Source organism: Pelmatolapia mariae, linkage group LG16_19, assembly GCF_036321145.2.
Source record: "Pelmatolapia mariae isolate MD_Pm_ZW linkage group LG16_19, Pm_UMD_F_2, whole genome shotgun sequence".
Lineage (NCBI taxonomy): Eukaryota > Metazoa > Chordata > Actinopteri > Cichliformes > Cichlidae > Pelmatolapia > Pelmatolapia mariae.
This window is the reverse complement of record NC_086241.1, coordinates 25,016,426-25,026,930: the sequence shown is the minus strand read 5'-3', so window position 1 is coordinate 25,026,930 and position 10,505 is coordinate 25,016,426.

Sequence of the window (10,505 nt, the reverse complement as noted above, 5' to 3'; positions counted from 1 at the left end):
ATAAGTTCTTTTAAAAGCAAAAAAAATATTTAATATGGGGGCAATATGAGCAGAGAGCACAAACGTTGGCTGTGTTAGTTCAGTGAGAATTATTTGTAAAGAAAACCGTTTTCACTAACAGTCAAAAACTAATATGTACACTTCTGCATTTTGATTTTGTTAAATACAAACAAAATTATTGCAGAAGTGCTGCCATGTGTCTGGCCAGAAAGACAGTAGTTTAATGAAAGGCTTCAATTAGTTAAGAGTGAGAGAAAATTGGATCCATGTTTGCAGTTTTGTCCTGTTATACAATATTTGAAATTAAAAAACAAACAAAGAAAACACAACATTTTTGAAATATTAGAAGGTGTTTGTTTGTTTGTTTGTTTGGGGTTTTTTGTACTATTTGAACACTAAAGAGGCCCTCCAATGAGATGACAGTGGCTGTGTCTCAATTAAGAGACTGCACGCTTGAAGTACGCATTTTGAGTGCGATTACGTCACAGCCAGGCGACGAAGGCTGTCCCAAGTCATCGACTCCTTCAAATGCGGCCGACAAATGCGTCCTTCATTTCCCCGAATTTGAAGGATGGGTCGGGTGTGTCCTTCGTGGCCCACCATATCCCAGAATTCATAGTGCGGCCCAGCCAAATTTCAGCTGCCAACAATGGCGGCTGCTACTAAGTTTTAAAATTAGTCTTATTAATCTTTCTGGGTCACAAAATAAACTTTTAACATATTTTCAGGCGAGAAAGTAGCTGTGTAAATTTCAAATATCTGCTTGGTTTATCAAGACATCGCATATTTGCAAAAGTGCGCCGACGTTTTCGGAGACGTCTGTTACCCACCCGCTCAATAGTAAGCCGGGGGGTTCAATTGGTTGCTCGAGCCGGCGAGAGCAGCTGACTCCCGGCTTCATCGTTTTCCCCCACTCTTTCGCTACTCAGGTTAAACATGATATATAAGTCACTCGGATGACTTAAAAATGTAATTATTTGCCTTTTTTCGGTGTTTTATTTGTTCCCGAGTAAATCGGGTTGGCTGAGATCAAAGTTATTAGATTATTAGATTAAATAAAACTTTATTAATCCATCGGGTGGGTTCCTCTGGGATTTTCACACAGCTGAATAAACGTCAAACAGAAAACTGATTAAACAGAAGTGTGAGACGGTCGAGAATTTACGCCAGTGTCCTGTTATATTTTAGATAGCAAGGAGCAGACGGCCGAGTTTAAAAACTCCACCGACACAGCGGTGACGCAAATCTGAAGGCTAGACTGTCCCATTTCACAGCCTCGCACTTTCGGCCTTCTCGGTCTTCGAAGGACCCGGCCCACGTAGACCGCGAAGGCCAGGTCCTCCGAAGGATGCAGCCGACGTTTTGGGACACAGCAGAAGTGTACTCCAAATGCGCTGTCGATTTCCCCAAATATCAAGCGCGGTCCGGTGCACGCTTCGTGGTCCCATATATCCCACAATTCATAGCGCGGCGTTGGGTGTGGATAATTTTGCCGCAAAATACGGCAGAAGGGAGCGGCAGAAGAGTGAACTGTCAAAAGTAAGTACTGAATATGTCACTTATTTATGTGCGAATGTTTAATAATGAAGAACATTAAAACGTTACTGTTGGCCACATGTCGGCAAAGTTATGTGACATTAGTGATGTTTGTACTTTCAGCGTTAACTTGGTTTTAAAGCCTCTACTTCAAAATATATATATATATAGTCGACCTTATCTTACAGAGAATCTGATGATTTTATGGATAATTAAAGTCAGTCATATATCCACAAACACAACAAGCTGAAAGTCAGTGATGCTGCTCGGTTTGCAGTCCTGAATATCACGGCACAAGCAGGATTCACTGCACTGTTAATGTTAGCTATGTTATATTGCTGCCTCTGTTCGGTGGTGTCGAGCCAAACGGACTTTAACGTGTGTTTGAACGAGCTGACGGTTCACTCGTCAAGCTGAAAGAAAGATGCTTTAATCACAGGAGTCACACATGTGTCCACTGTACCATCTGGGAACTCTTGGTGTTTAGCACTCGTAATAACACAAACACTAAATCCTCCTTCTCTTGTGCTGTTGAATCCTGCAGCTTATCACACATTTGATTTCCATGTGTGACGACTACAAGTGTCCAGAGTGAGGACAGACTGAGGGACCCACTGCTGCACATCGTCTGTGAGGCTTTGCACCCCTGATGATCCACCAGGACAAACTCAGCAGTGTGTGAGGAAGAGGAAGAGCCAGCACCAGCAGCTGACAGATGGAGAGAATAGACAGACTGTTCCCTTTTTTGTGAAGGACTGCTAGGAAAGTTTAAAATAACTAATTGTCTGTCCTGAATCAGTCTTATTAGGTAATGTTCAAATAATGTTATCATTCCAGTGTTTTCAGTGTGGGAGAAAGTACTCAGGGCTTTCAAGTTAAACACTATGAAAGGCAGAAACAAGTTTAATGTTCAGAAACCTAAAGTATGTATCAGCAGCAGAATGGAGCTAAAAATAAATGTTTGTTTCAGTTCTATGAAGCTTTGAGTATTTTGGATTAGTAGTACTGCTGTCAGGGTTCCTGGGTCGGTGACCCAGTGTTTTCAGTTCTGTCACGTTTTGTTTCTGTTGCCACATCAATGTCTTCACTTCCTGTTTTGTTCCCATGTCAGCTTGTATCATTAGTCAGATTATGTTCAGCCCTCTACTCACCCATTTCCAATCATTGTCATCATTCCACCTGTGTATTTAAGCTCCTCTGTTTCACCACTTCTCTGTCGTGTCATTGATGTTCCTGAGATGTTGATGTTAATGTCGTCTCTCCGCATGTATGTTCAGATCAGTCAGCCAGCCTTTCAGTCCTTCAGTCAGTCAGTCCTTCATTCGTCCATCCAGTCAGCCATTTCAGTTCATGTTCTGTTCATCCAACCTACTTACAATAAACACCATTATCCTGCACCGTGAGTCCAGCGTTTGGGTCGTCTCTTCCTCGCCTCCACACACGACACTCCTGACAGAATGACACGACCCGTGCCAAAAAGACACGCTTTTGACCCAGCGGACTCGGACCTTTCCGAGCGGCAGGACGCAGCGCTCTCCATTTGGGCGGAGAAGCTCAGGTGGAGACAACGGCTCTTCTCAGAAAGGGAGCACGTCTTTGAGGGGACTCGTCTGGCTCTGGGCGGGCCTCGGAGACGCCGCGGTCCTCCACCTGCTGCCTCACCTGCACCGGAGCATTCGCCGCGGAGAGTGGACGTTTCACGCCGCGCTACGGCCGTTCCCTCTCTCGCGGGTCCGCTCCTCGCTCACACGCCATCTGCCTCATTCACCGGACCTTCAACCTCGCCCTGGCACAGCGGCTCCGCCTCCCAGATCGGCTCAACAGAGGCTCCCGCGCCAGAGGCTCGGATGTGTACACCGCCCACTTCCTCCTCCCGGAGAAAGCGGCGCACACGCCGCCATAAAATGGCCTATTTCCAGCAATTCCCGGTGGTGAGTTCCAGTGACTGTTTTCCACCCTCATTCGATTCCTCGTTTAAGACCACCGATGAACCCATCTCTGATTCATGGGATGTTTCCCTCCTGGAGGATTCTGTGGACTGGGAAGATTTTTTCTGTTCTGCTCCCCCAAAGACTGTAAATAGTGATGGCAGAGAGACCAGACTAAAACCCGTTAGACCTGTCAGTGTCACTAACCCAGTTGTTATTTCCACTCCTATCAGCCAGCCTACACCCACACCTGTGCCAGCTCCCAGGAGGAGGGCAGCTGCGACCCAGTCTACCTCCACACCCGCTCCTGTTTCTCGGGTGGGGGTGACTGGCGTCCAGCCACCTCCCGTGCCTGTCCCAGCGCCTAGGCTGAAGGCAGCTAGAACCCAGCCTGACCTCCCTAGAGTCTCGGAAGAGCTAGCCTCTCCATCTGCTACTTCACCTCTTCATCCACCTCCTGATCCAGCCTTTCACGCCCTCGCATTATCACTGGTTAGGCTAGCTGAGGTTTCTCCTGCTCAGGCACCAGCTTTACTAGCCCAGGCTGTAGCTTTATCTCCGTCACTAGCTCAGTCTGTAGCTCAGCCATTAGCCACGCTCACCTCAGCTCCGTCGTCAGCCACACCCACCTCTGTTCATCCCTTAGCATCCCCACTCCAGTCAGTTGATTCGCCTGCTGTTCAGCCTCCAGCCCAGTCAGTCCCCTCCCCTGCTGTTCAGCTTCCGGCCCAGTCAGCTCCCTCTCCTGCTGTTCAGCTCCCGGTCCAGCCAGTTCACTCTCCTGCTGTTCAGCTCCCGGTCCAGCCAGTTCACTCTCCTGCTGTTCAGCTCCCGGTCCAGCCAGTTCACTCTCCTGCTGTTCAGCTCCCGGTCCAGCCAGTTCACTCTCCTGCTGTTCAGCTCCCGGTCCAGCCAGTTCACTCTCCTGCTGTTCAGCTCCCGGTCCAGCCAGTTCACTCTCCTGCTGTTCAGCTCCCGGTCCAGCCAGTTCACTCTCCTGCTGTTCAGCTCCCGGTCCAGCCAGTTCACTCTCCTGCTGTTCAGCTCCCGGTCCAGCCAGTTCACTCTCCTGCTGTTCAGCTCCCGGTCCAGCCAGTTCACTCTCCTGCTGTTCAGCTCCCGGTCCAGCCAGTTCACTCTCCTGCTGTTCAGCTCCCGGTCCAGCCAGTTCACTCTCCTGCTGTTCAGCTCCCGGTCCAGCCAGTTCACTCTCCTGCTGTTCAGCTCCCGGTCCAGCCAGTTCACTCTCCTGCTGTTCAGCTCCCGGTCCAGCCAGTTCACTCTCCTGCTGTTCAGCTCCCGGTCCAGCCAGTTCACTCTCCTGCTGTTCAGCTCCCGGTCCAGCCAGTTCACTCTCCTGCTGTTCAGCTCCCGGTCCAGCCAGTTCACTCTCCTGCTGTTCAGCTCCCGGTCCAGCCAGTTCACTCTCCTGCTGTTCAGCTCCCGGTCCAGCCAGTTCACTCTCCTGCTGTTCAGCTCCCGGTCCAGCCAGTTCACTCTCCTGCTGTTCAGCTCCCGGTCCAGCCAGTTCACTCTCCTGCTGTTCAGCTCCCGGTCCAGCCAGTTCACTCTCCTGCTGTTCAGCTCCCAGTCCAGCCAGTTCACTCTCCTGCTGTTCAGCTCCCGGTCCAGCCTCCCGTCCTCCAGTCTCCCGTAGCCCAGTCTCCTCCCGTCCTCCAGTCTCCCGTAGCCCAGTCTCCTCCCGTCCTCCAGTCTCCCGTAGCCCAGTGTCCTGTTCCTCAGGCCCCTATAGCTCCGTCTCCTGTCCCCCAGTCTCGTCCTCTCCAGTCTTTTTCTGTTCCCCAGTCGCCCATCCTCCAGCCTGTCCAGTCTGTCCTCCGGCCTTCCGTAGCCCAGCCAGTTCAGTCTGTAGCCCAGCCTCCTGTAGCACAGCCTTCTGTCGCCCAGTCACTCATCCACCAACCTGTTCTGTTTCCGCGCCCGCTGGCCCGGCCGCTCCTCAGCCAGGGGTTTCCGCGCCCGCTGGCCCGGCCGCTCCTCAGCCAGGGGTTTCCGCGCCCGCTGGCCCGGCCGCTCCTCAGCCAGGGGTTTCCGCGCCCGCTGGCCCGGCCGCTCCTCAGCCAGGGGTTTCCGCGCCCGCTGGCCCTGCCTGTCTCCAGGCAGAGGCTTCCGCGCCCGCTGACTCTGCAGGTGTTGCTTCGCCTGGTCCGGCCTCGGCTTCGGCTTCTGCTTCGCCTGGTCCGGCCTCGGCTTCGGCTTCTGCTTCGCCTGGTCCGGCCTCGGCTTCGGCTTCTGCGTCGCCTGGTCCGGCCTCGGCTTCGGCTTCTGCGTCGCCTGGTCCGGCCTCGGCTTCGGCTTCTGCGTCGCCTGGTCCGGCCTCGGCTTCGGCTTCTGCGTCGCCTGGTCCGGCCTCGGCTTCGGCTTCTGCGTCGCCTGGTCCGGCCTCGGCTTCGGCTTCTGCGTCGCCTGGTCCGGCCTCGGCTTCGGCTTCTGCGTCGCCTGGTCCGGCCTCGGCTTCGGCTTCTGCGTCGCCTGGTCCGGCCTCGGCTTCGGCTTCTGCGTCGCCTGGTCCGGCCTCGGCTTCGGCTTCTGCGTCGCCTGGTCCGGCCTCGGCTTCGGCTTCTGCGTCGCCTGGTCCGGCCTCGGCTTCAGCTTTGCCTTCGCCTGGTCCGGCTTCTGCCACGCCGTCACCCAAGCCACGTTCTGGACGTCAACGTCGGCGCAGTCTTCCTCGCGGCCGCCCACCTGAACTCCTCAGTGGCCGCCGCCGCCTTCCTCGCGGCCGCCCACCTGAACTCCTCAGTGGCCGCCGCCGTCTTCCTCGCGGCCGCCCAACTGAACTGTCTCTGCTTGGACTCCGTCCCTCCGTCCTGGGCCCCCTCCGCCCGCCCTGTTCTGGTCTTTTTCTCTTTCGGCCGTCGGGTGCCGGCCTTTGAAGGGGGGGGTACTGTCAGGGTTCCTGGGTCGGTGACCCAGTGTTTTTAGTTCTGTCACGTTTTGTTTCTGTTGCCACATCAATGTCTTCACTTCCTGTTTTGTTCCCATGTCAGCTTGTATCATTAGTCAGATTATGTTCAGCCCTGTACTCACCCATTTCCAATCATTGTCATCATTCCACCTGTGTATTTAAGCTCCTCTGTTTCACCACTTCTCTGTCGTGTCATTGATGTTCCTGAGATGTTGATGTTAATGTCGTCTCTCCGCATGTATGTTCAGATCAGTCAGCCAGCCTTTCAGTCCTTCAGTCAGTCAGTCCTTCATTCGTCCATCCAGTCAGCCATTTCAGTTCATGTTCTGTTCATCCAACCTACTTACAATAAACACCATTATCCTGCACCGTGAGTCCAGCGTTTGGGTCGTCTCTTCCTCGCCTCCACACACGACACTCCTGACAACTGCTGTGTTTGTTGCATCATATTGTTGTAATTGTTTGTATGCTTTATATATTCTGAGGTAAGTTCATCTATAGTGTTACATCATATTCTATAAGGATGTTATGTGTTTGTATACTTTCTGCCCAGTTTGACCCATTTAGCAGAAGTCAGCCTGTTTAAGGCTCTGATGTCTATTCTGTATGACTTAAAGCAGTTATGACATGGTCTGATTTTCTCACCCAATAAAGGAATATTTAATATATCGGTCTACTCTTCATTTTATCAGAAACAGTTATCACAGCTCGTACATTTTCATTTTCTTTCACAGCCACAGACATACGGCTGTATCGAGACCTCAGCTGTACCAAGACCATCTAGTAAGTAAAAGAATCTTAAAATCAATACAAAAATGAACAGCCAGTATAAATTTGCTAAAACTGGAGTGATGTGATCATACCTTCTAACACCTGTTAAAAGATATGCTGCGGCATTTTGTACTAACTGCAACCAGTGGAGAGATAAGTGTTTGGGTTTTTTATGAGAGAAGACAAATATGCTCAAATTATAGGTTTTCACAATTTACTATCAAACAGAATGTCATATTAGTTTTACATGGCATCATAGTCCTCCGTCTCTCTGGCTGAGAGACAAAAGGCTGCTGCACCCAAGCAGTAAACACTTCTGGTATATAAGCATTTACAGATCATACATGTTTAATCTACTAGAGTGTACAGACTTTTGGTCAGCAGTTGGAGGAAAGCCTTTAGACCCCATGTCCCCCTATAAGGAAATGTCATTTCTCACATCACCATAGCAACCATCTTTTTTCCTCCGGTCAGGCCTGTAGAGTTAGAGAAGAGGGAAAAAGAGCTTTCCCTAACACCTGATTTATAGAGTTTTTGGTCTAATGGAGCCAAAGTAGCAGTCTACTCTAAGCACCATACAAAACAGAAAACACCGTGACACTATCAGTTTAAAGCACCCAAGCGGATTCTTATTGAACAAGGGAAGGTGTTTGTGAATGAAGTAAGTAGCAGTTACAACATGCAAAAGATAAATCCATAATTTACAGTGTAGATTATTCAGCTATAATTGAGCTCATTGACCAGTGCAGTTTAATCTTATTTTACCTGTATCATTACGTTTTCTTAATACAGATCAATAAAAAAAGTTGCAAAATTCTTAATATTGAAAGAGGTCTCTGTGCCCCATACGACATACAGACAAATGGGTTGTTTGAGAGGATGAATGAATGGTATGAGTGGTATTATGCAATTTACACTTATAGCTGTGTAAAATTAGAATGACAAGGTGGCTTTTAAAAGTTATTTAACCGATTAAATATTATGGACAATAGGGACAACATACTAAATGCTGAACCAGAGAAATCTCAGTATGTTTGAAAGTCTCTTGCTTTTACTTTACTGCATTGCCTCTCTTTCACACATAAACTATATCACTGCCCCAGTCCTCGGCAGAGCTGACCACAATCTAGTCCTGTTAACACAACATGAGAGTTGTTAGAAGGTGGGGTCTCCCTGAAATTTACATTTATGAACTAAATGGAGTGAATGAGGAAACTATTTCTTCAAAAGCTTTTGGTTTCAGACCTTTGCTACCTTCTTTACCACACAGTGCTTTTGCCCTTATTCCCCTCAGTAAACTCTGTGTATTACAATCTTCAAATTAGACTCGTATGTATATTGTACAGGAAACATTGTGTATACAGTGTATATAGTGTTCTTATATTGTTTTTCTTTTTTGTATATTGTTTACTTTTGCACATTTGTGTTCTTGCTGCCTAATTTCGTTGTGCAAGCAACTGTACAATGACAAAAAAAAGTTCAAAGTTCTAAGTTTTTAACTAAATATAGGATTATATATATCAACCCTGAAATATAAAACACAAATATATGCTGCCTTTGGGTCATTTTTAATTAAATGTTTTGTCTAAATTATTAGATAATCATTAAATGTTTTATTAGATCTAGGTAATTTTGAAGCCAAAACACTTGATTAGGGCCCTTTTTGGTACATTGTCACATGTCCAACAAATGTTGCCCAGTAATCCAAGTAATTCAACTGTCACGATGTGTGGAGATGAGAGGAGTGTGGACCGAAGTGCAGGCACTGACGAAGGACTTTTTGCGAGTGAGCTTTATTTACAGTGAGGAAAACTAAACACAAACAAAAGCTGAACATGGCAGCGGCAAAACTGAAACAAAACATAAACTGGGAGAAACTAAAAATGATACAAAGGAACAAAAGCCTGGGACCAGAAACCTGGAACATTACAACCTGAGGCGGGGAACACGGAACATGAAGACAAGCGATAAAGGAACATGGAGAAATACAACGAGTGAAATCCATAAAAAGTTCCTTTAAGATAAAACACAACAGAGTATAAGAGAGTATACTTTAAAATAATTTTGGTGAACTGCTGCTTTGCTTTGAAACTGAAAATCTTTAAAGCTCATGTTGGTTTGTTGTATGTATAATCTGGCACCTCTTAAACAGTAACCACAAGCACTTCTACTAGAGGGGACTGTTGTGCTAAACTTCAGTCAGTGCTATGTGGGAAAGCTGTTTTTCACTTAAGGCAGCTGTGTATTGTAACCAGGGCTAAAACTAAAACTAAATGAAGCAAAATGTGTCAAATTAACTAACATGTTAGCTGTCGGGGCTACTGCTGCTGCACTATCACAAGCAGTACCTGCAACAACTTGTAACAAGCCCTTGCAGTCACAGGAGTCTGCTGTTGTTAGCACTCGCCATGAATAAATGCAAGAGGAGGGACAGCAGTCCAAACAAGAGTATGAGGAAAAAAGAGTAAGCTGAAATTAACATAGTAAGAAAATAGATGGAGGAACATAATTAGGAAAGGAGAGATTCAAGGATTCAGGTAAAATGAATGGTGACTTTGATCGTGAGCGACTAATAGCTAACAGGTGACTTTTAATTGTCACATGCTGGAATGCCACAAGGAGGTCATTAGAAGGAAGTGAACATGATTTATTGATGTATTTGGCAGTTAGACTCTGATGGTCATCACAGCAGAATGGAATCCCAGCTTTGACAGGGATTAGGGCAGGATCCCTCTGTGTCTAGACGCTAGTGTGGAGATGAAGATGGAGGCTTGAATGAAGCCTGAATGACGAGGGAGAAGCGATGATGGGAAGGAGGGTTGCACAAGGTTTCTGCGAGGAAGAATGACAGAAGCACAGTGTATGCATTAATGTAAAACACTAACACAGTCACATTAATAGCTGCATTTAGACATTTCTGGTTTGTTACAGATTCAATAGAAAAAAAATTGGTTGCTGTCTGCACTGCCGATAAAGAAGTCTCCCAGGGAACATAATATCTGCTCCATTTCTCCAGAAATAAATTCAGTGGTGGGCTGAGCCACTAGTGTGTTTAGCCAAACAAAGACAGCAAAGGCTTCAAGATGCTGTAGTGTAACAGGCACTGTGTGTATGTGTTTGCACGTGTGTGTGTGTGTGTGTGTGTGTGTGTGTGTGTGTGTGTGTGTGTGTGTGTGTGTGTGTGTGTGTGTGTGTGTGTGCATGGACATTTTTCTGTGTGTCTCTGTGTATCTGGGTCAAACTGAACACCACACAGGAGTTAAGCCTTTGTGTTTTGTAATTAGAGAAATAAAGCTGTGCTCTTAATTCAGTTTTGTCTCAGAGTCCTGAACTCTGGGTCC